The sequence below is a fragment of the Tympanuchus pallidicinctus genome, unplaced genomic scaffold (genome assembly GCF_026119805.1).
Source record: "Tympanuchus pallidicinctus isolate F22 unplaced genomic scaffold, pur_lepc_1.0 scaffold13, whole genome shotgun sequence".
Taxonomy (NCBI): Eukaryota; Metazoa; Chordata; class Aves; order Galliformes; family Phasianidae; genus Tympanuchus; species Tympanuchus pallidicinctus.
The window spans coordinates 4,586,855-4,614,090 of record NW_026294648.1 but is presented as its reverse complement, the minus strand read 5'-3'; the positions used below and the strand labels follow the sequence as shown (position 1 = coordinate 4,614,090).

The 27,236-nt window shown below is 37.9% G+C and overlaps 1 protein-coding gene across 3 annotated transcripts in view; it reads left to right on the top strand.

Moving 5' to 3' along the window:
* The first annotated feature begins 4,020 nt into the window (after nucleotides 1-4,020).
* The window catches only part of TENM1 (teneurin transmembrane protein 1), an 823,045-nt gene continuing 799,829 nt past the window's right edge, over nucleotides 4,021-27,236 (top strand). For 2 of the 3 annotated variants that reach the window (XM_052673650.1, XM_052673645.1), the window contains exon 1: nucleotides 4,022-4,297. The gene's annotated coding sequence lies outside the window, so the exon portion shown is untranslated. Of the gene's footprint in view, nucleotides 4,298-27,236 lie in introns of all 3 variants that reach the window. The other variant, XM_052673651.1, reaches the window with a different exon arrangement.

The window sequence follows — 27,236 nt, the reverse complement described above, 5'->3', positions numbered from 1 at the left end:
AACCGTGGAATGGTGATATTACCTGCAATACGACTTTGGAAAGTTATACTCTGAGAGTACAGAACTTTTTTTTGCCTTTGTCATTTGTCAACATTAGTAAGGAAGGAAGCACAAAGATACTTGAAACGTGCATATCACAGTTTCATAGGCAATGATTAAAGTCTAGCCATATGAGATAGTAATACTAAGTTACTCCAGACAGCAGTACTAAGGTCACTATGGGTAATATAACATCCTTCTATTCCAGCCTTTTGACTTCAAATTTGTATGAAATTGTTTTTGGGTGACTTCATTTTGAATATATGCTTTCTCTGCATTCTTTCTGGGAAAGCAGATGTTTTTCAAAAGTCTCTGTTTCTGTTAATCTATCCGGTTGCGTAGCCTTTAGCTTTAGGTAGCCTGGGTGAGCATTTGACCTTTTTACTTCAATGGAACCAGATGTATTATTTTATTTATTTATATTTTTATATGTTTATTTTAGAGTGACTGCTTCCCTTCACCTTTCCTGTCCCCCTCCAAAAACAAACAAGCAAAAGCATCTTAATTTGATGTCGGTGGGAACTGATCGTACTGTAAATCTTCTAGTCAACTTCAAAAATGCAAGCTGAAGTTTTGAGGGAAGTCATGATCAGTGTTTAGAAAATAGTATAGTTCACAAAATAGTATAGTGTTTTGTGTCCATTCCTGGAAAGAGTGAGGGTGACAGGCATATTTTATGCTCTATTTCAACATCTATATTTCTCAATAGGTTGTGACTGCCAGCTGTTTCCCGATATCCTTCTCAGGAACAGGAGGACTTTCTCTACTGGTCCATAAAGATATACCTCTGCTGTTGCCACTAAACTTTATGTAAGCCATAAAATATCTTTTGGCTCTAGTTTGAAACAAGGCGAGTGTTTGCACAATGAACATCAGACATACTCAGTGTTAATGTGTAATGTCTGTTGGCAGAGTTGTCTGTAAAGATTTTTTAGCCAGCCAAATGTTACTTCTGTTTCACTCAGCACTCATGTCTGTCATGGGATAGGAAGAATAACAGGTTGTATTAAAATTGGCTGCAGGCAGTCTCATTTTTTCCTTGTTGCTAGCCTTTTGAGTAACTCCTGGCAGCAATTACGTATAAAACACATTCCTTTTTTCAAGCTTTCTTTAAGTGGCTGTAGATAGAGAAGTGCTCTACTGACAAACTTATGACAATAAAAGTAAAAATGAGTGTGTATATGTGTTTGTATATGTGTGTGTATATATATGTAGCTATACGCTCGGATGTGTGATAGATACCAGATCTCTTCAAAGTGATATGTATGGTCTTTAACAAAAAGTCATGAAGGAACTGTCAAGTTCTGCAATGTGCTTTAACAGATCCTGACTTCTTATCCTAAATATCCTAGGTGAAAACACGTGAATCAGTTTGGGCTATATTTGGAATAGAGATCTCAGACTTGATAATTGATATTGCACTGAAAACATCTTTTAATAGATTCAACACTATGCATGGTGAAAGAGAAAGAGAAGAAAGAGCTAACAATATACTTTTGTCTTTTGTCGTCTTTTATCTTGTAAGGTTGTGAGGCTTCAGTGCCCGCCAACGTGAATAATGCAGATGTATTATCAGGGACCTACCTATGCGTGCACACATGTATGGAAAGTATGAACTCTTCAAGTACTTCAGATTTTAATTACAGAATTATAAATCAGAACTGTAGCCTCTCCTCAAGAAGTAGCAAGAATCCATATGTGGGGTTTTTAGTTTGTTTTGCTTTTAACAAAGTTAAGGTTACTCTTATGAGAATTTTCACTCCAGATATTCGACTGAAAAGGGAGTTTGTTATGTACATGCACAGGTGTAAAGTTAGTCATTATTCTTTATGACACTGTGGAGCAGAATATCAAGCAGAGATCTTTTGCAGTAGTTTTTTCTGAACCTAAACTACATCCAAACACTTTTTCCCGGCTTGAAGACCATCCACGTAATAGGCAGAAGTAATGGGCTGGAAGAAACATGCGAATGGAATTCATCAAGAATCAGCCCTGGGACCAATTAAAAACATATTTTCAAGAATGATCCTTGTATAGATGTTGTGCTGATGAATTCTGCTGCACGTAAAGATAAGAGGCACTGTCTGTACGAACGAGTATTAGAATATCAAACACACAATAAAGGGAGCTGTAAGAATTGTGGGAATAAAGGTAAATAAAACTTACTACTAATAATAACATGTGCTACACACAAGAAATCCTACCACTGCCTTCTGCCGTAAAGTCAGAACTTACCCAATGGGAAGGCTTTTGGTGTACAAATAGAGAATGAGATGACTAATGCTGCCAGAGTGATTGAGCCATAAAAAGGCAAATGTGATTTTTTTCAAGCACTGAAAATTATTTTCAGTAGAAAACCAAGTATATGAATGCTGATTTTCAATTGTCTGTTGGAGCTCCAGGCCCAGTTCTGGTCACTCATGTGCAAGATGGTGTGTGGGCTGTGGGGAAACAGTAGGTTTGAGTCCTTCCTTGATGTCCTACTGTGTAAGCCATCTCCTTTCTTGTTCAAATGGATGAGTCTTTACTCCAGGAGGGGAAATGAACAACTGAGGGCTGTTACAGAGGTCATAAGCAAGAACTACATTTTGAATATCTTTCCCTGCACGGGAAAACAGACATATCAAGGCCCTCCACGTCAGCCACAAAAGCTGAAAGCCGTGTGGTCATTTCTTGTGTTTATCAAACAAACAAACCAAAACATGCTAGGAATAAATCTATCCATGCATCCTCTTAAGGAACTTGATACATAATTCTGGGTAGTGTTTCTGACAGTAATTCACGCAAGATGATCAATGTTTTAACATCTATTCTCACTGTTAACTGTGGGTTTATGTTTACTGGAAAGCTGCTTAGGAGCAGGCAGCAACATTACCCATATACTAGTGGAGTGATATTGACTGAACCTTTCCTTCACCCTGTGGGAGAGAAGCAAGCCCAAGAAAATCAAACCAAAATGCAGGAAAGAAGCATGTTCTCGGGCTCAGTAGTAAGGCAATTGGTATAAATGATTTGTGCTGCACACCCATGTAGGCATTCAGCTACTGCACTAATCATAAGGGAAAAACTGGGCCCCAAAATCTCATCCACCCCGAGATCCTCCTGCACAGTCAAAAAATGAGCAATTTTTTAAATGCTTTGTAACCAAGAAGTGAATCACTGATTTAAAAAAAAAAAAAAAAATGTAAGCAGCTCACTGCTGTTTTCTTACTCCAGTGCAACAAATGGGATTTTTGTCTTAGTATTCTTGCACACTACTGTGAGCGTGTGTGTGAGCCGCTAGCACAGGGAGATAGGCCAGAGGCAAATCCCCAGATTCAGGCTCTTCTGAGCTGTAGACTGCTCAAAATCCAAATTAGGGTTTTACAGCCTGATCTCTTCTCTAATATTTATTCAGATTTATGATAAATGTAGTACTTTAGAGCTAATTCTTGTTCATAATGTAGCTGTTGTTCAGCCGTGACTATAGTGTGTAAAAACCCCGCATTTATCTTGGATCCTGTAGACATTTAAGCCTCTGTTCTTCAAGGCTGTATTTGTTTGTTTCGTCCTTTCCTCGTTTGATAGATGGCAGCAGATAAATGTTTCCTAACTGGGGATTTCTCATTAGTTTTTGCTTTTAGTATAATCTGTCATATGACAACAAATAACAGGGAATTTTTACACGTTCATGAGTCTGTATTGCGTTTTCACTTAAAGCTGCTTCTGTCTTTTCACAGGTGAGGTGATGTACAAATATAACCTTATCCTTAAATACTATCTTCAAAGAAAATGCATGTGTGCTGTAAGCAGAGCCCTGTCGCCTTGTCATTACAGCCCCAGTGTTTTCGAAGAAGCAGTCTCGCTCTGCGATACAGAAGGTGGAGACTGGGAAGCTGGCTCTGCTAAGCCTTGCCTAATGCAAACTGCTTTAGTATGCACATCACATCATGCCGGCTATACTGCAGGGAGCAGGCAGTTATCGCACAAGCGTGCATCCTCAGAGCCAGGATAAACATCCGATACTCTACCTCTAAACTGCTCTTCTGGGAGGGACAGAAAATAAATAGGGAGCGAGAGAGGCATTTGAAGTAACCTTTATAAGGAGGAGGCAGCAACCAATAGAGCCTTTCTTTCTATTTCTTTTTTTTTTTTTTCCTCCTTTTTTTTTTTTTTTTTTTTCCTACTTCTTACTTGAGAAATCCGTGTTATCTCAGCAATTAAGGAGAAGAGCCAGCGTCTAGGGCTCCAAGCTGAGGGGGAGTAGCAACTTGTACAGGTAGGAAGCCCTTTCAACATCCTCTTTAATTCATGCAGCTCAGTTACTACTTGCTATGTTGCTGTACGGTGGCTGACTTCTGGAGACCTTGTGTCTGTTAGCCACCGTACCCCAAGTGAAAGAGACCTTGGGGAGCTTTAATTGCCAATGACCTTCAGGCTATTTCTTAGAAAGGCACTGGTACTTAGTGTTGTGAAGTAAAGCAATCTATACTTCCATCTGACTGCTTCGAGGTGTGCATTTAGCATCAGGATGCAGCTGGGTGAAACTGCAGCTGTTACCCATCTACAAAACCATGTCACAAAATGAGTAAAAATTAGCCATTTTATAATAACTGAAGCAGCTGCTCTGCATTTTTAGCAACACTGCTGTATTACTTTCCAAAACTTATTACCATAAATTCTTTGTGTGAATAGTAAGCAGATATGCTGTAGCATATTTGAAGTTATTTTAACCATTGCCTACTGTATTTTCAGAGTAATTATGCATGTTTTATCAAGACTTTTCTAAACTTTCCTTAGGCAGCCATGTCTTGTGTGGCACATGAATATTTTCTGCTAATAGATGGATATAATAATTGTGAGCTGGTTACAGTATTTGCCTCACAGTTCTTCCTACTGAGAGCATGCAGGAATGCAGACACTGACTGCCACTGCTGAGGGCTGGGGTGAGATGGATCCCTGGGTCACATCTGCTCATTTTATCTGCCTTAATACTGCAGAGGGACAAAGAGAGGAAAAACCTGCAATTGGGCTTTGTGATCTTTGCTGTAGTGTTTTCTTCCTAGTGTTTGTATTTGTGTGCATCCACATGAATGAGCACGTAGGTGGCATTGGTTCAGCCTTTCTGGATCATGACAGTCATGTGACTTAATAAGTTTATAAAGGGCAAGAGTAGCAGTTGTGTGCCATGAGGAAGCAAGGTCACAGTTCAGGATTTGACCCTGTGAGGCATACTGTCATGTCTGCAAGACTCCAAAAGTTTCAGTATTCGATCAATTTAAGTTGCAGTAAGGGACTCAGAGGCAAACTTTTGCAAGGTTTAGCATTCTCTTCTGAAACAGACCAACTACAGGGAGTTATTAAGGGTAAATATATATGTATGTATGCGTGTGCATGTATTTTTAACGTGTAAGCAATTGTGTGAGCATGGATGCCATGTCTAAAGATTCAGTTGCTTACAGGAAAACCTCAGAGCAATGTTCAAAACAGAGCTTAGGCACCACTGTTGTAATCAGAAATAAATACTGATAATAGTAGAGCTTTCTTTGATGATCGTAACCATGCAATTTCTTCCTACATAATTGCTCTAGGCACAAATAGTCTCCTGTATATTGTTTAAAGGTATCCTGTGATTTGTATCTGTCAAAACTATTGAGGAGGTGTAAATCCATAGTCCTCTTCCACTGAGCATAATGAAAAAACAATTCCAGGAAAATGAGAATTATATCTGATAGTAATAAAGCCTAAGGAGGTAAAAAAGAGAGAGCCTTGGAATTCAAAGCTGTGAAATAGAGGTGAGCCCGGTCAGTGGCAGGGGTTTGTTAGCAGACCTGGCAGCAGGTGAGAAGAGTTTTGCCATGTGTTTCATCTGCTTGAGCAATTCAGTGCTTGGGAGAATTCATGCTTACAACGAACTGGTTAAACAGATCAACTAAAATAGAAAGGAAGCTAGAATGGGAAAGTGATACCTTGGCTATTATTTTTCTTAATATATAAACTGTATGATAAAGAAAATTATACCTGTGCCCTTCTATTATTTTAATGAGTAATGATGAAATACCAAAATGAATTATTACCTTAAAGAGGAAAAGTGGGGTAGCAAGTTGAACGCACCTTAATGCATTTGATTGGAAACTCTTGTAAAACGCAAGTTTCAGAGAAGGTGAAGGCAAATGCTGACTGGCTGGTGGCTTTTTGTTGTTGTTTTTAATTTTAATTTTAATTCCAATATGTTACATCCTCATACATTCAGTAAAACTGATGAATAAACTCAGGCCTTACATTTTATCTTACATTTATTTATTCATTGGCACACTCTGTAAATCTCTGAGAAACGAATCATTAGAAGACTGCATTGGGTTAAATGATTTTTTTTCTCAGCTTGGCAGTGCTTGCAGGTCTCCCTACATTTCTGTGATTCACTTTGCTCTTATGTATACGTGTTGGCAGCTGCCTGTTTTGAAGCATACTGTGTAGTGGAGTTTTCAGATTATCCTCATTCACAAAAGCAGTGCTTTATGTAGAATTGCTTTTTTACAACTCGAGGTCACCGTATGAATTTGACTCCAATAACCTTTCTTTTTACATTACGTGTAGCTTACACTCCTACAACCCTGCTGAACAGCCGCTGTCTCCTTCATGACTGAGCTCTTGCTTCGTTTACAAAACAGGTGGTAGAAATCCCTTTGTGCTTCAGCCCCACCTTAAAGAAGTTGCCTTTACTGCAGGTAGCTCAGTGAGGTTTGTGGAATGCTCGCTGTCCCACGGGGGAATCCTCTGAACTTTAATGAGGCTCCTCAAGATCTCCAGTCGCTGCTAGCAAATCTAAGAAAAAAAGTGCTCCTGATGGTGATAGGGTTTGTTAGTCAGATAAGTAGACTGATCTGGCAACCAGAGAAGTTACTAGCAGGCATCCCTGGTTGTTGTAAGACACTATGTAGGTACCCCCTTATTTCAGTGCCTTTGATCAGATGACCAAAGCTCCTAACTTTCTGCTGGTTCCCAGACCTGATAGGTGATGTTTTTCCAGTATCCATGTGGTACAGAGGAGGGTCAGCTAGTGCTATCGGAAATAAGGTGAGAAAGTCTCAGTTTTGTTACTGGGGTCTCATTTTATGACATGAAACATAAGGTCCTTCACTAAAGAGCAAAAGTAACTGGTGTTTCTTGGTGCTTTCTGCCACTATACTGCGGTATTGTTCTCTGACATCAAGAAATCAGCCTTTCTGGAGGGTATGTTGCAGTGTATGAAATTTTGGGTGTCAGTGTAATTCTATATCATTATGGGGCTCCAGAGTGACCGTTGTCTTTTGATCTAATTTTAGTTAGTTTTAATAAGCATTCTGGTTTTGGAAGCAAAACAGTCCCATTAATATATGATGACTCTACAAATACACACATAAGGATTTTCAAAAAACAACTCAGTGAGCATTTGAGAGGCAAGGGCTGCATACTTCTGTTGAACAGATGTGCCCACACTTGGGCATGAATTCTTTCTGTTGTGAGCATGGAACAGAGCATGAGAGTAGCTTTCCTTTGTCCACTGTAAAGGCACCTGAGGTTAAGGTGCTTTTGCACTTTGCTTTGTATGGAGACAGGAGGTAGGAATTAATGGCTGACACAGGGGTTCAGAATTCTTAGTAAGGCTGACTACCGTTGAACTTGACTGTCTTAAGAAAATAGTATGTTACAAGAGCACAGAACTTTTGAGATTTATTTAGGCAATAATCCCTAAGAAGCCAATTATTACTAGCAATTAACTGCTGGTTTGTTGGTTGCTGGACCGTTAATGCAATAACAAACTGGCTGTTAACTGAAATAATGTAAAAGTAAATTCTGACGTGGGTGTTTTCTCCAGCTGTGTGTTCAGCATGGTATATCTTCCTCTGCCCTAACCTTATTAGCAGCTAGCAACTTGCTAATTCTTTTCTTTTCTTCCCTGTTAGTATTTTTAATGCTAGATAGAAAAGCTGTGATGCTGAAGTTGGATTTATAGTATCTTTAAGGCGGTAGATTTGACAAAATGTTCTGTTTTGCTTTTTTTTTCCTTCTGAAATTTCATTGCAATTTCTGTTAGCACATTCTTATTTAAAAAAAAAAACAACAAAAACAAACAAAAAGCACAAAACCAAAACAACAATGAAAAATCCAAACTTGTCTGACCTATTTTCTGTATAATTGAAATTAGGAGTTTTGATAGAAACTTATTCCCAGCCAAATTCAAGCAGTCCTGGTAGCAGTGCTTAGCGCAGTGATGCTTCTCCGGCATTGGTCGTGCTTTGGAAAGACAGAATTAGAAAAAAATATGAGTTGTTTTGGTCTTCTCATTATCCTCAGGCTGGTTCAGAGTTCAAAACTGCACTGAAACACTGAAAGCAAAACTTGAATGGTGAGAGACCCAGAAAATAAACTGTCAGCTGAGCAACTGCTATTTTAGTGGGTTTATTTAAAGTCTCAAGGCTGTTTAATGTTGCATTTTCTATTTCAGTGCTTTACTTTTCAGTGGCCAGAAAAAAAGAGGAAGAAACAAGACAGATATTTTGTTAAAATACTAGAGCTATTTTATCTCTGCAGGCTTCACTAGCCTGGTCCAGGAACAGTCACTAGCTCAGGGTTTAAGTTGGTTGTGTTGACTTTTCATTGATGGAATCGAGGTGGGCAGCTCTACTAGTATGATTAGAACCATCACAAAATCTGCCATGTTACAATGAAATGAAGGGAGATGGATTTAGGTCAGTATCTAATGAGTCCCACATGCACTATTGGCAGAAGAAAAAGAGGACCTCACAAGTAAAGTCTATAATCTAAGTAACTCAGAAAAATAGTAATAAGAAAAAAGGCACTGGCTTTTGGGAGTCTTTACTGCAGATTTCATGTTGTAGGGAAAAAAAAAAAAAAAAGATATCTTTCTGAATCAAAAGGAAATACTCATATTTGCACCGTAAAGGGATTAAACTCAGAAAACGTGATATCCAGTTAGCATTTAGTATATGCTTTATGCAAAAACTAAGCACTGTCTGTACAGTTTGCAAGATCTTTTTTTTATTTTTTCAAATGTTTAAGTAACCAGGTTGTGTTGTCAGCCAGTGACGCAGCTGTCACCAGCTTATTCCAGGGCCAGCAACATGTGTAAGGATTGAGCTTCCTTACACACTGAGCTGCAAGAGAGGTGGAGAGCTGGGAGAGTGATTTTTTTTTATTGCGTTACAGTGTTAGTTTTCTACAATAAACATTGCTTTTCAGTACCTGTTTGGATAAACAAACTTATTGTTAAAAGTATAGGGGGTGGGGAGAAGGAGGAATTTTTCTGTTCAGCACCCTCCCTAGCAAGATGTATAGCAGTAGGGAGTTATCAGAAAAGAAATGTAAACAACTGAAATTTCAAGAAAGAAATCAGCTTTGTGAAAAGGCTGTGCTGCTGGGTGTATTTTCCTTCTGCGCTTGTTCCTTGTTTGCTTCAGTGTCAATCAGATGGATGTTCTGGAGTGGCTGGTGCCTTTATTTAAATTTGCCTGTAAAACACCTGCCAGATTTAATATCAAACGTGTGTGTACTATAATGAGATCTTTAGGTCTGCCTTAATGAGTGATACTTCTGTATTTTTTTGCTTTAAAAAAAAAAAAAAGAAAAAAAACAAACTACTTTAAGATACTGTAGTGGAAATGCTACGTCACAGCTTGAAGCAGTGATTGAGCACCTGGTGGGAAGGCAGGGCCAATCCGGAGGAACTCAGGTGCATGCAATGTACTTGAGTGATTGGAAGGGATGGAGCCAGGATCCATCACTCTATCACTTCCCAGGTTGGCAGTGGAGGTGAGGGTATCTCGCTGGTGACCCCTGCATATTTTAAGTCTTCTGGAGGTAAGTAGCTTCTTTCTTTCTTTGCCCACAGCTGTTGCATTTGAGCAAATCCTCACTTGCTGCAGCTTGGGACCTTGCTGCTCTTCTGTCATTGCTGTGCTTTCCATCACATGAAGGATGCTAAAACAGAATACCAGTTTGCATAGAATGGAACTCATTTGGCTTTATAAATACTTAACCTGTAAGTCTTCTAAAACCAAGAAGGAATAGACTACTCATCACACATAGATAAAATCATTGGATCCTGGCTTACAAATATTGCCTTTAAGTACACAAACGTTTGCAATAAACTGTTCTTCAGTATATTAATACAAGTTAATCATCTACAATCAACGTTTTTGTAAGTGGGCATAATTCAGGCAGAGGAATTATATACGGCACTGTCATGAAACCCAAGCAGTTCAGCATGATTTTATTGCAAGAGAAACCAAAGGTCTACTGCTTGGAGCCGAATTACCAGCTGTGGTGGAATTTTCACTCTGTATTTATCCTTGGGTGCCTCTGTAGCCACACATACACACACAAATCCCAAAACTACCTGCACGTGAATTTTTCTCACAGTTGAAGAGGAAAACTGCCCAAATACTTAGCAGAGTTTCCTGAAAAGCTATTTTTGTAGTGGTCTTAACATGAGGGATTTTGAATTTCCTACCCTATTCTCTGGCCAACCATGTGAAGTTTGTTTCTTTTCTGCTGTTGGGTGTAATAACAGCCTACTGGAGCATCTGTGCTGCTGTTGTATTTGTTTCAATTCATAGGACACTCTGTAGAGCTCTGTAGGTACTTTTAAGATGTTGTTCAGAAAATATTTATTTGAGCTCATTCCCCCAAAATGGCCCTTGAAATACACTTTGTGATTAGAATTTACAGACTTAAAGAAGAGGCTACTGTTGTTTCCAGGTAGTACTGTACAGAAACCAATACTTGGTGGAAAGTACGTGATAAATAACAGCAAAGTGAGGATGATGCTTCCTTTGTGTGCTATGTCCTTGAGTAGTGCTGGCTCTCTGAATAGCATCCCTTTGGTATGCTGGGTGAAGTATACCAAATGTAGCTGTTGTCAGTTTAGCTTCAGAAGATTCTCTTGGTGGTTAACTGCTAGCTTGTGGAAGTGTGATGGCTGCAAACTCAGATGAAATCTTCAGTCCTGGCATCTTCAATAGCAATAGAAATTCATATACATAGGTGGGATGGAGTTCTTTACCTGCACTTAAGCCAGCAGCACTGAAATCTCTCCTTCCATTCCTTATCATTTCCATATCACTCCTTCCATTCCATATCAATTCCTTCCATTTGCTCAGTTTTCACTTCTCATTAGGGACTGTATCGCTATTATATCAATTTTCATAGTGAAGAAGTTGTCCAATTCATGTAAAAGGGATTTGGGTATCTGTACCAATGATACTACCATGAGGGACCTTACTATGGTGTTTTGCAAGTAAGTCACTTCTCCATGTGGCCCGTTAATTTCTATCTCTGTTGGTACGTATGGAAGTGTGGTACGTTGGGTAGTCGTGGGAGTAGTGATGAATGCCGCCTTTCACTGGGGACCTGTTCAGGTATGAGGAGATGAGAGGCAGTGGAAGGGGTTTGTTAAGTTTGAGTATGTGAGAAACAACATTTGAAATCTTGTAATTCTGGTCATAGAATGATTTTGTGAGAGACTGGGAGTAGTCTCTGAAATCTGGGGATATCTGAATTTCAGGTGTGGTACGCTTCATTCCTCGAGGTTCTTTAGCTAAAAACCATATCAAATACATTATCGGTAATTATTGTCAGGATTTCAACTTATATGTAATTTAACAGTCTAAGGGTTAAAACCAAGTCAACAGATGTCAAGTAACAAACACAGAATGTGTTCTTTTTCTATTGTTTATTGACATCTAGTCTTAGTGTATAGTGGTGCACCTCACAAAGTTTTCTTTTGTCCTTATAGAACAAATGATGACTAATCAATTATTTTCTTGTGTGTGTGGTTTCTGTCAAGATGTTTCAGTTTGCATTGATACTTGATGAGTTGTATACTTAAAACAAATCAAAAACATGCTCAGGTGCTAGAGAGTATAGGAGGAAAAAAGAAATATCAGTGTGGTATAAGTCATGGGCAATGATAGATGTGTAAGCTGCAAAATACTCTTTTTGGTTACTGAGTTGCAAATAACAAGATCATGTCAATTTGCTGTTGATTCTTTATTTAAATGTATGTTTAAATAAAGCTGCCCTATTTAATGGGCTGAATTTTGGGCTAGTTTGACTATCCTTGGACATTAAACATTTTTACTGTCTTGACTGTTGTAATTCTTAAGAGATTTACAGTAGGACATGTACTCCAAGGGCCTGTATCTGCTTCTGCCATAGTGCTCAGAATAGTCTTTCTTCACGTGTGTCTTTACTCTTGAATTTCCTCTTGAATTGTTTCAGACAATTTGACAGGGAGCTGTACTATTTCTTTATTCAAAAACTAAATATATGGTATTATGCACAGAAATGATAGGGAGGAGATCAGGTCTTAAAAATCTTCAAATCATGCCTATAAATGGCATATCTAAAAGGAAAAATAAAAACAACAAAAACTGTAAGAGTTCTACTTGCCCTTATGTCCATTTACATTTTCAGAATCTCAGTTATTACCTTTGGACTGGTGTGTTCAGTGGCTGTTTTGACAATGGGAGAGTTCTGCTATTAGTCTCAGGTGAATCCTCTGGGAGGCTCTGGGAAGAACTCCAGTTCTTCCTCTTTTTTTATCAATTAATTATGCTCTTCCTTGAAGTTCATGATGCTTGCATAATTATTTTGAAGTACTTCTCCCTAAAATGTAAATGTAAACACTGTATGTGGAAATAGAGACCAGTGAACACCGTATATCAAGGAACTGAGATTCTTAAATATGCTGTATCACTTTAGGAGAATTAAGAATTGGTGTACAAATCTGCATGATGCCTATCCTGCATCTTGACAAGTGCGTCAACTGAGTAAATCTATACTGGGCTTTACAAGGGGTGATCAGTTAGATGTGTCCATCCTCCTAAAACATGGTCAGAACAGTGCACCCAAGGGCATGGTAAAAGGATGTGTGTTCTCCACATGTGTTTCCAAAGGAAAAAGGCTGTTGAGATGGGAATGGAGAAGAAGACATGATTCCTAGAGGGTGCTGCTTTTTCAGTGCAGCAGAACAGCTGTTCCTACTTCTACATTCATTATTTTTTTTGTAATGTGTAATAGGAGAATGGCCATTTCACTTGCATCTTTCTTCATGGTGCACGGAGACTTCTGAATTTCAAAACTCTGATTTGTGGTTACTTAGATAAAGCAAGGGCAGAAGTGATAAATAGTTTAAATACTTTTGATGTCCTGGCTAAGGAGTAGAAGTGACTTTCTTCACTCTTCAGTTTTTCTTTCATTATTATTGGTTACACAGCTGAACTTTCTTATGTGTACCACTCACATTTTCTGAATGTTTTCAAGTTGCCCAATGACCATGCAGTTTTACTCCAAACTTAAAGTGCCACTGAAATAAGGCAAATTTAAAGTGCCCCAAAATAAGATTAGATTTATCTCTATGATATACAGCTCAACAATTCTGCTGCTGTGAGGTTTTCAGAGCTTTGGTTTGGACTGCGCTGTGTATGCGCTTTCCCAGGAATGTGAAAGGTGTATAAAGCATATGATGCCAAGTGAAATTAAGTGAAATGCTCACATGTCTGTGAGAGCTTTGGTACTTTTTCAGTGTTCTTGAATATTGCTTCTATTTCATTCAAAGTCATCTTGGTAATGATATCTATTATTTTAATCTTCTGGAGATGAACTGAGATTATACTAAGAGTGCTATCACGGGGTTACCTGAAGGTCCTTCAAGAATTATTTCTTGCTTAAAGACATACCGTTAATTCCTTTGTCCATTTCTTTTGTGGAAAAGCAATTTTTCTGATCCCCACGAAGTTTTGTAGACACTGCCACATAGGTAGTTTGGAATACCATACAGGAAGAATAAGATGACCTTGAAGACTACAGTAATAGTAGCTGAATGAAAAGCTATAGGACAAAATGCAAGATAGTATACAGAAACTATATATTTCCTGTTTAAGTTAGGAGCTTGCTAATTGGACGTGACAGAGGAGGGGAATGTCACAGCATGACTGCAACCACCAGTACAACTCATCAGTGAAAAGGGCATATAAAGTCTTAAGTGGTGTTGGGTAAGGTATTTGCATTAGCAAAGGAAATAGCAAATATCTTTGCATGAGTTCTTGCAGAACCCTTAATGAAGGATACTTTCAGTAGTTCTTTTTGCCTGCTTTTAGATAAGGTGTACTCAAACTGGAACAGGTGGGAAGAAAGGTAAATAGGACGCTTGGAGAATGGGAAACCTTTCATAAGAGGCTGATAGACTGTCTTGTTTTGTCCAGCCAAGTAAACTTATTGGAATGTGAACAGTAAGTTAAAGGCTAAGGTAAATACATTTAAGATGGAAATAAGTAGGCATCTGACTCTCACAGATTTGATATTCTGGAGCAACTTGTAATGGCAGCTAAAAAAATACCCACAAAAACAATAACTCCCTCTCCCCCAAAATAAACAAACAAACAAACAAAAAAACCACCAGTTTTTCAGCTGGAGAAATACCTTTTTTTTAAGGGGAAAACCTAATTCACCTGCCTATTCTTGAAGGGTTCTAGCCTCAAGAGCAATCTTTCCAGCTCTTGCTTCCAAGCACTTAAAAGAAGATGCTAATGTTGAAATCAGTTGTATAATTCAGATATTGTAATGTTTAGATGTGGTTCAGTCTTGATTTACTTGGATTGCAATGAAGATAGGAGAAATCAGCATAAAACAAAAATTGCTAGAACAGCATTGTTTGACTGGAAAAAGTTTCAGTGTTGCAGTGGCATTGATAGTGTAGCTGAAGTTCACCCATATGTTCTTTATTCATTCCTTAAAGGTGTACTGCACTAAGATCTTACTGCATTTTTTTTTGTTGTTGTTTGGATAAATACTTGGTATCAATCTACTTCTAATCTGATTGTTCTTTAATCCCATGTCTTAGATCCAAGTGGGCCACAAGTTAATTGCAAATAAAACTAAGACAAGCTTGAACACCTTTCCCTTACTTCAGAATATGCCTTAATATATTGATAGGTTCCCATAAAATTGCTATCTCCTTCCCATGCTGCTAATCTGAATATTTAGCTGTTAAGTTTTGTGGGATTTTAGGGTTTTTTTGTTCTTTTTTTTTTCTCTCCTCATAATAAACTCAATCTAATTTATTGCTGCTCTTGATCTTGGACACTTCTCCCTTGCTGAGCTGAATTGGTACTCTGGAAAATAGCATCTCATTCTGGTGTGTGAAATCATGGAGCATGGAATGGGAGGAGGTGGTTTGTACCATTCAGTACAGCAGGGGGAAGCTGACTGGAGAGAAAAGAGAGAGTGAAGGCCTCAAGTAACAATGGCAAAGGAGGAACTAGAGTGAAGATGGAATAAGCTGGATGACAAGAATATTGTCAAGGAAAAATGGAAAGGAGGGAAAAAATTAGAAGACAGACCAGGATAAATGTGGCAAATCATCCGTTTTAAATACCCATTTAGACCAAGAGAAATTGTTACACTGTAAAATATATAAACATTGTATTTTTTACTTTTTTACTGAAAACCTCGCGGAAAGCTAAATATGAAATAACTAGCCTGTGTGCTGGCACAGGAGCACTGTTGGATTAGGGAGTCCCCAAAATACGTGTATGGCTTCACTTAGCTCTTGTGATACTGAAAGATTATCTCATTCCTTCCCAAGGTTTCACTTCAGCATCCATGTCAATTTAAGCTTAGTAACCTTGGGTGAGTGTCTTTTATTCTTTTACTCTAGAATACTTGTGGCAGAAAGCATCTCTCTCTGATCCCTGCCTGCATACATCCAGGAGATAGTAATAGAAATTTATCCTTTTATTCCACAATGCCTGAGGGTACTGGAGTGGCTCTGAGAATAGATAATAACTGAAGTCCCTCAAATACTGTCAAATGGTAATTGTGGGCTTAAATTGTGGTTTTATTATCACAGCACAGTATTGCCGAGAGGGACTTCTTAGAATCACCATGCCTGAGTATAGGCTTTTTTTTTTCCCCTCTTTTTTCCCCTCCCCCACTGGATTATTATTTGTATTTTACCATCGGTATCATGATCTGTTTCTCTTTGATTTTGCTGCTTATTAGTTGTACCTTGTTAATGGATAGCATCTAGGCCAGCAACATCAAGAACCAGATATATGATCCTTTAGAACGTGTGACTGAAGATGAGGAAGAATTTCTCACAAGATATAATCCTATCCGAGCATAATGTTTTGTTTTGTTGTTTTTATGTTGACCCTACACAAGTTGTTCTAAAAATGGAGGTCATAGCAGGAAGTAATTTTCTATGCGTACTTTCTCAACCAGTCAGTCCCAGTGACAAGAAGACAACTCCTCCATTAGTGCAAAGTAACCTTGTCCGTTGTTTTCAGAAAATAAATAAAATGCAACTCTTCAGCAGGCTAAAAGGCTGCTATAAAAACAAAGAGCTCCCAAATCCCTCAGCTGTCTCCTCAAAATACATTAGTTGAAAAGACAGACTTGATTTTGATGGCAGCTTGAGTACTTGAGAAGAAGTAGCAAATAAGGGGAGCCTTGTCTTTAGAGAGAAGTATTCCAACATAATAATTTAAAACTTCAAACTCAAGTATTCTTCAGTGAAAACTGAAAGTTCTATTTCTTATGGTATTATGTAGAGAATCACTGCACCGTATGGAAAAACTGTGAAGGACTGATAAGGAAATATATACTTCTAGTACATTCAGTATCAGAAAAAGCAGATGATTCCAGAAGGCCAAGTGTACAGAAATGACTCTTCATGTCTGCCACCTCTCCTCACACCTTTTGAGATCTCTGCCTGCGCCTCATAAAGGGTTTCGGTTCTTCTCTATTAAGAATCTGTAACTTGAATCACACAAACTTCCGTATGATTTTATCTCAGAGCATTGCTTGAGTTGATTTCGGATGAAGTGTCCTACTTCAGAGAGACGTGGGTCTTAACCTGGGCTTTTTGAAGTAATTATTTTTGTGCAGGTGTGAAGAATACATGATTGTGTTAAAATCTGACTGCTTTACAAGCCCCAGTAGTGAACAAGGGAGAAAAAATAAGCCCAACAAGAAGGTAAAGCCCTACCATGGAGGATATCCAGAGGTGTAAGACCGAGACAGACTTGCATTATGTTAGCTTAACTGATAGACTTAGCGATGCTAGAATAAGATACCTGTTTGGAGGCAATAGTCACAGATTAATTACAGAGAAATGTCAGTGTCAGATTTACACAAGACTTTTCCAGTTGCCAATGCCAAACATTCATGTTACAGAACTGCAGGTGAAGAGAGCATGATATTAATTGCAGCCGAATGCCGATATATCTTATTATTATTATATTATTATTATATATATCTATATCTATCTATCTATCTATATATAATATTATATATATATATAATAATATATATATTATTATTATATTATTATTATATATATCTTATTATTAATTACTTTTAATCCTTTTAGACACTTTAAAAATGCATTCAGTGGACCCAATTCTTTGCATCTTTTGTTAAGGTGTTTGAACTTCTTAATGGGGATAAAATGTAGAAAGGAGATGAAAGCAGTGAAAGAGAAAATGAATTCCATGACAACAATCGAGGTGTTTCTTAGGCTTTTCCAAGAAAAATCTCGGCTGTCTTAAAGCACGTAATTTATTATTGAAAATATCTGCACAGTGAAAAGTGAGCTCTGTTCAGTAGTGTATGTCAGGCGATTTATTTGGAAAATGGAGTGCTGCTTTTGTTGTGATACTGATGTGGATGTTCCCAGGGTTGCAAGAAAAGCAAACTGTCCTCCCAGAGTTTGCAGTTCCTTACAGTAGTTTCTCTCGTACTCTTTGAGAGTAGGAAACCAAAGGGCTCTGGTGGTGCCCCAGTGTGGAAAAGTGAAAGAGGTAATACCTGCTAGACTGCTGTTGTTGCACCTGTTGTTGCTGAGCTCCTTTGTTTACTCCTCTCCTCTTCTGCAGCAAACAATCCTGCTAGGCTAGCACTTGTGGCATCTGCTCCTGTCACAGTGACAAAACAGAACTGCACGATGGCAGGGAGGAGAGCAGTGCTTCTCTGCTCTATTTCTTTGTTTCTCATTGAACCTCTTTCTCAGCTGTTAGTTCTAGCAAGCATTCTCCATATGCGTTCAGTATTTTCACCTATGTCTGTATATTTAGTTGTTTGCAGTAGACTCTTTCCATCTTCTTACTTTGTGTAAACTGTCTAGATTTTACGTTAATGTAAAAGAGAGCCACTTCTTTGTGTCCACTCCTACACAACATCCACTAAGATGCAACCCTGCAGTTAATCGGAGGTTCTGAATAATCTCACTGTCAGAGAAGTATAATTACTGATAGTATTTTTGTTGTTGTTGTTGCTATATTTTTTAATGTAACTTTCTGTTCAGGGAAGATCAAAGCAAGGAAGCTAATTCATATACATAACCACTTTTCTTAACAAGCTTGTGTGGATTCCTGCAACTCACACAGAAAGAAACCCACCAGGAGAAAGCATCGAAACCGTGGTATCTCTGTAGCTGACGTTTTAATGGTGCCCCAGTACTTGTGCTAGCTGTAAAATCTCATTGTTCATGTTTCTGAGAAGACTTTTGGCTATCCTTAAATAGAAAGGGCTGACTATGATGTCAAAAAGGCAATAGTGCTTGTTTCCTGAAGGATGCTCTGTGGAGATGTGTTGTATGTGAAAGCTGTTGTCCAGAACACAGTATGAAATATTTACTGGCAAATGCTGTATTACTGTAGCAGTACTCAAATGCTTTGGAATACTGAGTTTAGCCTCGGGAGCTGTTCGTTATTCACTGGTGTTTATCTTGCTGCTTTGTTTGGATACAAACTGATGCTATAACTAGATTTTGTTAATGATTATGACATTCAGCAAGCAGATGAGATAAAGTATTATTTTTGATACATTTTTTTCTTTAAACTTCAAAACAGAAGTCCTTTGGGGAAAAAGAAAAAAAAAATAAAATAGTTCTCCAGGTTCTTAGGCTCTTTCTCTAAATATATCTTCAGTATTTGCACTTCTAATATTTGTACGTCTTATACTAAGAATGGAAATACCAAACGTACTTGGCAAATGCCAAGTTTTCTTAGTAAGAAAGTCTGTACTTAATAAAAGTTGCTCGTTCCACAGTTAGCACACGCTATCTTCAAAATACGTTAGTGCTAGACACCTTTCAGAGATGAGGAGATGTACTTTCCCTGAGAATTGCTGCTATGAACTGTTTAAGATAAATGTGAATCTGTCTTCCTGTCCTTTTTCATGACAGGAGCAATGGGAAAGCGCCAATCAGTTTGTTAATGAATCCGTGTGATAACTTCATGACTCTTCATTTTCTCCCACACCATCGGTGCTTTTAGCAGCTCTAGAGATGTTAATCTCTCAACGTTTGCACAGGAGAGGTCTGTGCTTGAGAGAGGTCTTTACATGCTCAGCGTGTCAAAAAGCACCACTGTTGATCTGATCTGTGTCTGATTAGTTCCAGCAAGTCCATTGCCTGTCCCGGTGAGCTGTCACGCTTGCCTTTCTGAATCTACCACTCAGATGTCACTTTGGGTATGATCACTGCTCCATCATCCCTGTTCCTGTCAAGCTGCTCTTTGTGCATTTGCCGTGCTGGTCGCAGATCAGAGCCTGGTTCCCTGACTCTCCTTGTGGGCAGGCCTCCCCGGGTCTCTGTGTGGGGCAGGAGGAGCTGAGTTGCTCAGGTTAATCGTCTGAGCTCGGGCAACATGCATACGCATACTTCTACTCTCTAGATTTGCCTTTTTGTTTACAGTTTCAGATGTCCATTTAAAGATGTTAATAATTTGATATGAAACACATTTCAGGTCTTTACTTTAGGATTCAGAAAGTATTCTAATTTGGTGTGAGAGCTTTTATCTTGTCTGGTTGGGATATGATGTCCTTATGCAAATGCCTTTTTGTTAGCGTGCTCTTACCAGAATTTGACAAACTCACTTTTTGAATTTGCATACTGCATAAAGTGCTCCTTAGATCATCATGAAGTCAAGGGATTTTCTTATAAATAACTGTTTCTGAGATGGTAGGTAATATTCTGGTTTTTACTTGGGGACTGGCTGAATGTTCTCTATAAGATTTTTATTGACTGAAATATATACTGGTAGTTACTGTCAGTCGTCAGTAGTGATGTTATGATACTTGGGGGATGGGAGAGAGGTTGGACAGTGGTGACAATAGTGAGGGAATAGTTTACTGCCATGTGTATATCCTCATCATTTTATCCTCACGTATACCAAAAACAAAACCAACAATGGTTGTCAAAAGGAGGTCTGTCAAAGATATGGAGCAGTCTGGGAACGAGACAAAAATGGGATACATAGGCCATGTCTTGGAAACTATAAATAACAGAGCAGGTGGATTGTGGATGACTTCAGTCTTTCGTGCACTGTAAGAAATCCTTGCAGGAGGGTGACGTTTACAGAATTTTGGTTCTCTATTCTGCTTAATCTATGGGGTGCGAAAGTTTTGTATGTATTCACAAGCTGATTAAACGAGTCCCTAAAACTCCAGAACTGCTGAAGACTATCAACCAAAGGTGTGGTTTCTGATCTGATATAATCATGAAACTAGAGCCCAGAAAGATACAGGGGAAATATCACCAAACATTTTCAGTTATTTCATGCTTTTTTACTCCTTTCTGATTTCCATTGATACACACTGCTTGGGAAATCATGCTAGTGCCTTCATCTTAAAAATGACGTTTTTACTATCTTGAAATATCTGAAGATAATCCTAATTTTCTGCATTTATAAAAATCATTAGTTTTAAACATTCTTATACGTATATCCAAAGGTAGTTAACGGTATTAGGGAGAATATAGGCACCATGGTTCGAAAATTCTTTCATGGTTGAGTTTGTTTTCATTTTTTTGTGTGTTTATGGTTCTTCATACTCGGATTATTGTCTAACTAGTGTGGCATTACAATGATCCCAAACCACCCACAGTGCAGAGATATGGTTGATGCATGCGCTTTGGAGAAAATAATCAAGTAACAAGTAGTTACTAATGATCTTGCTTATATATTTAATAATTATTGCACTATAATAATTGCTATTCTTTATGTTTAAATTTCTGAATTCATTTGGATTAACAGTATGAAAAATTGTTTTTTTTTTTCAAGCAATGCTGCACTAAGCCCAATTATTCTTTTCCTGTTTGATACTGCCATCAATCTTAAGTGAATAAATTGTTTCTGCGCAATGAGGAACCTTTCTTTTTTTGTTCAGCCATAGCTTAAATGCAAAATGTGCCACTATATTATCCCGCTGTGCATATTGTGATGATCGGAGTGGCATGGCTGCAGCACTGTTGATCCTATTGTAGGGCTGTTAAATGAATAAGTAAGGGCTGACAACTGGCAGCAAAATCGATATGTGCTCTTTTAAGGTAGTGCTCATTATTGCTGGACACAACAGACCAGAACTTGCTGTTAGTATCAGGAGACTATTTCAAATACTGCCAAGGTCAAAGCCAATATACTACAGACTATTTTGTATGGGTGAAAAAACCCAAACAGTGTAATCACTAAAATTGCTCATTTCAAATTCTCACAGGAGTGAACACTTTATAGATGCTAAAGCTACTGGGAGGGGGAGGCACTTGGAAAGTCAGCCTCCTCCCAGCACTCTGTACTTGTGAGCCCATATGATGCCTGAAGGGGCAGGCTGTGCTAGCAAGGCTGGGATACCTCTTCTCTTTTTTCCCCCCTAACAGCTTAGGTATCTCTTTCCCTTCTTCACCCTCTTTCAGAGGCTGGGAACAGTGACCTTTTCGTGGTTCATTTCCCCTTTAACTGGAAAATCTCACATTTGCATGACTTGAGAGTCCTCCCTGGACAAGGCTGAAGACATCAAGACGTGATCCGACTCCTGCCAGACTCAGGGCTAACAGCTTAGGGCCCTCACTGCTCAACTAGAGCAGGAGAAGGGCTGTGTGAAACCCTTGGAGTATTAAATTAATGCAGGAGTCCATTTCAGTCTGCTCTTGGTACATGGTTCTGCATAACAATGGGCCCAAGTCTGTCCTCTGTTTACTGTGGCCTGGTCCAAAGCACATAATGATACAAGAGGTGCACAGCTTGATGAAACATTATGTGACGTATTAGTTAATGTCTTAAGAGAAGTTTGGGAGTCTGCTGCAGAGGCACTACATTTAAAATAGTATAATTTCAGAGTGATGCTGTAGTAACTTTGAGAAAGAAAGCATAATTTTTCTTAAAAAATGCTTTGTAATTTTCATAGTTTGGATACTAAACAGAGTATTGACTACAATAACAATGAAAGCCTTAGAATAGATTAAAAATCATGTCAAGTTCAACTTCTGCCAGAAAATGATGTAACCCAGTCTACAAAACCAAAGTGTGCCAAATAATAAATAAAATAGAGGTAAACAGCTTACAAGAGCAAGGAGATTATGTTTATAATGCCGTAAGAATGGATAAATGCACTATTTTCTGCACTTCTAACTCTCCAATATGTGAATAAAAGTACACTCAAAGCATTAAAATTCCATGATAACTTTTTCATAATACAAATTCTAAATTCAATACAATATGACCTAAAATTAATCCATTCTAGTTGATAAATACTGTAATGCAAACACGTAAGAGACACTGTGAGCTAGTCTAGCTTCTGACAGTCTTCTTTGTGACTTTTTTCCTGTGTGAGTTATTTGCAAGATGGTTGGAACATGATTGAATGAAGGTTGTTGATTTCATTTTGTGTGGGTCAGTGTTCTTGAAAATACTGTATATAGGAGCAGAATATTAGGAATACCACAAAAAGCATCATGTTCCTCAAAGCTAAATGCTAGAGATATATGCACCACTTAATTATTTTTTCTTTCTATTGTCTTTCTGCTCTTTTTCAGTCACCAGTGAGCAACAGTTCTTCATTCCTGTTATCCATATTTCCCCCTCTTTCTGACTTCTCTGAATGGCAGTTATAAATGACCAAGTGCAACTAATCCTCAGGCATTGTGCAACTGCTGCTATCCACGTAATATCCTAGACATGCTAGCCATGCAATTTTTGTTCTTTCAGGATCATCACAACTGCTCTTTAACAACAACAACAGTATTTATTTTGGAATGGCAAAAGCAAATGTGAGTCAATCAAGTAATGCAAGTAATGACTCTATGCTTAATGTCTTTTATTTCTGACAATACTGCGAAGTTCATGTGGATACTCAGAAAGGGCTGCCTCATCTCTTTCCTCCTATACTGACAGCTCAAGCTGTTTAACTGGAATGTGCCTGAGGTATATATGTGTAACCGTGACTGCAGTAATACGGTGGAAAAATCACCATTGTGAAGCAATAATCTCAAAATATTGTAAAAACTTTTGCAAGGAAGATGCTGAAGGTACCCTAAGCTCTTCTATGTTGACCAAAAAGCTGACTGAAGCATAGTACTGCTTCCATATTTGAATATGAAATACTGCCAATTGTGACTCCCATAAATACACGTGATAACCTGGATCTGTGGACCCAGCTCAGAATCACTCGCTAGGGCCATGTTGAAAATTGATTTTCAGATTTTTCTAACCATACCAAAGATTGTGGAAGCACTCCAAAATGCCTCCCTGAAATGCTTTAGAGTACAGGTCTTATCTGATGTGTCTGAATCAAGACTGTTGTTAAGTCCCTTCATTATCCTGTGTGCCCTCCCTGCTTCTGTCCTTTTCTCCTTTGCCTATGCTGTCAAGCCGTTGGCTTAGGGATGATTTAGGCAAACTCCTAAGAATTCTCTTTACACGCTGAATGAAACAATTGCTGGTGCTGACTAGTTTATCTTACGAGCACAAATTTCACTGCACGCTTAGTGGCCTTCTGAGCATTAAATAACGTGCAGTCAAGCGGCTTGTCAGGCTGTATCATTACTGTATTTGTAACTGACTCTGCAAAGAGATCACATAGCTGCTCAAGGAAACAGTTAATAGGGTAATTGCCTCATTTATCTGGAAGGGGGAATAAAACTGATGGGTTGGGTATTGCCCTATTATGGAGGTTAAAAAATAAGTTGAAAAATCTGTCAATTTCAGGTGTAGTAGACAGCTAGGTAATCCACAGCAGTGGATAACAGATCTGTGATTACATTGAAATATTTCACTAGATGGGTTATATTCCTCTGAAGTATTTCCCACTTGTCTATGCAACACACATCTAAACAAAATATTCAGGTTAGAGTACTGTGTGGACAAGTTGACATATTGCTTTCCAACTCTCACTACTTTTGGTACATTTATGCTGGCAGTGTACAATTTGGTTTCTAGATTTTAATGCCAAATAGCAGATCTTTTTGATTTATAGCTGTCAGAATGAACGCTAGAAACTGCTTTAGGAAGTGTAAGATGACAGCACGTTGGTTATTTTTAAGCATTATATTGGTATATACATACTGGAAGTGATTAGGAGTACTTTCTCTTTTTCTTGTCTCCTTGTTTCTGCATCCCTTTCTTCTTCCAAAGTTTTCTTGGTGGCTGTCAGTCAATCACGTCTTCTGTACTTTCACTTTGTCATTCTTGTTATTCAGTGCTGTAGCCTTCATCTTGTACGTATTATTCTCAGGCATTTTTCCTAGTTTACATCCGGATTTGTACATAGAAAGGTAGTTGTACGTAATAATGGATTATGCCAGTGTCTGTGGACTGTAAGTTCATACATAGAGATTTGACTATACATAGCCGTGAAGAAGGTATAGATGAAGAGGTTTTACTTAACTTTGACTATTATTGTAAGTCTTCTCACTGTTCCTATTTTCATTTGAGACAGAACAAGCTACATTTATTTGCCTACACACTTGTCTCTACTCAAACTTACTGGCTCTGCAATATTTACATGCAAATGAGATTTAGGCATAACATAGATATTAGTACAGACTTTTGAGAATGTTTGTTTTAAAATATATTCATGGTTTTTAAAAAGCAGTAAGAAATGAGAAGGTTTGACATTCTAATGTGAACTAGAGCTTTTTCTTCCTTACTCAAATAGAGTGAACTATATAATAGGATGAACTAACTCAATACATACCCATGTCTGTTGAAATTATACCTCGCTTCTTAGGACTCAGTCTCCTGAGGAGATGAGATCCTTCTTATAGGTTAACTAGACATTATATTTCCTACTTAATTAGACTGCATTTCAAGTCTCCCTGATTCAGAGTCAATTTAAACATGCAGTCATTTGATGCACTGAGGTTAATGGACCGTGGAGGAGGTCCCAATTCAGTAGGTCGTAAGCTCCTTGTCAGCTGTGTTGATGTTCCTCTCGCGTGATGATTTCTGTTTCTTTTTGTTATCCCAATGACTTTATCATTCAAATGATCATGATTCATTTGAAAATACTACCTTACATGTGAATTCATTAATGCTTTAATTCTGAAGTAATCCAAGGTAACTCAACTAAATTTATAATTGCCTTGAGTTATATAGAAACTCATGACCTCCATGACCTATGCTCTTAATTCTTGTTACCAAGAGAGATGTGATGTTTTCTTAATAACTACTAACTGCAAATCACATTTAGGCAGCTATTAACTGTCAGGTGAGGATATGAATGCCAAAAGAGGCTTTGCTCTTATGTTAAGGCAGGCTTGTAGTACAAGACTATTCCTACATTTCTCCATCTGTAAGAAATTCAGGATAAACCTGTCGCTTACACATTTGAGAAATATGTTAGTTTAAACTGTATTCAAATGCAGCTCCAACATGTTTACCAAAGAGCATTTCTTGACATAACTCGCGCTGCTTGACCAATTCAATTTTGTAGAGACTGATTACATTTTCAGAAGCCTTCTCACAGGCAATAGTTACCAGAATCATTATATAGCTGAAATGTTATTAAAGTAAAAGGAAGACGAAAGTAAGCAATACCACTGAGGCATTCTCAGATTCTTATTTAAGCCTTGTGTCTTCCTACACTGCCACTGGGTCTAGTAATTATTCAGTTTTAATGTGAGATTTTAAATTAAAAATCTGTTAGAAAAGTATTGTGCTGTATTTCTATCAAATCTTCAAAGTCTGCTTCGTTATCAAGGCCTGCTTCTGATGTTTTTTATCTTCTTTTATCTTCTTCTCTCTTTGTTTCAAAGATATTTTGAAGTATAAAACAGGTGAGGTATCTTTTGTAATGGATTTGTGAAAAGGAAGCTGAAAGAGAAGATCTGTAAGGTAGATGAAATGCAGCAGAGGGACATTTGAAAGAATGAAATGGAAAATGATAATGGAATTGTGCCAAATCACAGGCACAAACAAATTCATCTGCATGGTTTACATATCAGGAAATCAACAAGTGCCATGTTAAAAATTATATTCTAGTATTTGTATAAGCTATGTTAAAACAAAGTAATCCCCTCAAGTCTTTTGAGCATAAAGTCGTAAACTCATACACAATGAAGAACTGTAGAGATATAAAACTTCCCTTTCTGTTTCATGTAAGTTAAGAGTTCTAGAGCATCTCTCATTAAATTAACAACTTAGAAATGGATGTCTTCCATTAACTTTCATTAAGAACTATTAAGCTTTGTACATAAGTGCAGAAATAGAGACCTATTCTTTGCAGTTTAACTTTTCTTGTGCGTTATCCTTGACTAAAATCTTCTCTTACTGCAGTTATCTTCTGAAGATATGGAGATCCTACAGCTCTGATCAGTACCAAGTGAGCCATGGTTCTGAGCTTATTTCATAAGCACTTCAATCTGGAATCAACATATACTTTACCCATTTGGTTATTCTCAACTCTTCCGTTGCTTTTTGTATTGAGAAATGATAACTAGTTTTACGATAGTTTTAATAGTTTTAAATATATATATATTTTTGTCTGCTTTCTAGTTAAACTCAGAACAGAGGACATCTTCAGTAAGAAAATTTGCTGCAATCTGTGATAAGTTTGACCTCTTTGTAAATTTGGAACAGAAAGTAATTAAGCATATAATAGCAAACTACCTCAATGAGAATACGGCTGAGATACAAAGGGAAAGCTATTGTTTTAGGAGCCAAAAAAGAAGTGCTAAGGTGCTGAAGGTTAAAAAAAACATACTACCAGTGTAACATTTCTATGTGTTAGAGCTTGATGGTGACATCAGTGTGGTATCTTTGAGTGCAGGAGCAATTTGTTGTACAGGGGGTCTAGTATAGGGAGACTGAACAAGAACATCTCTTACTGAATGGATGAGATGCTGTAAATATGTCCCATATTTGAAATTAGGTTCAGTC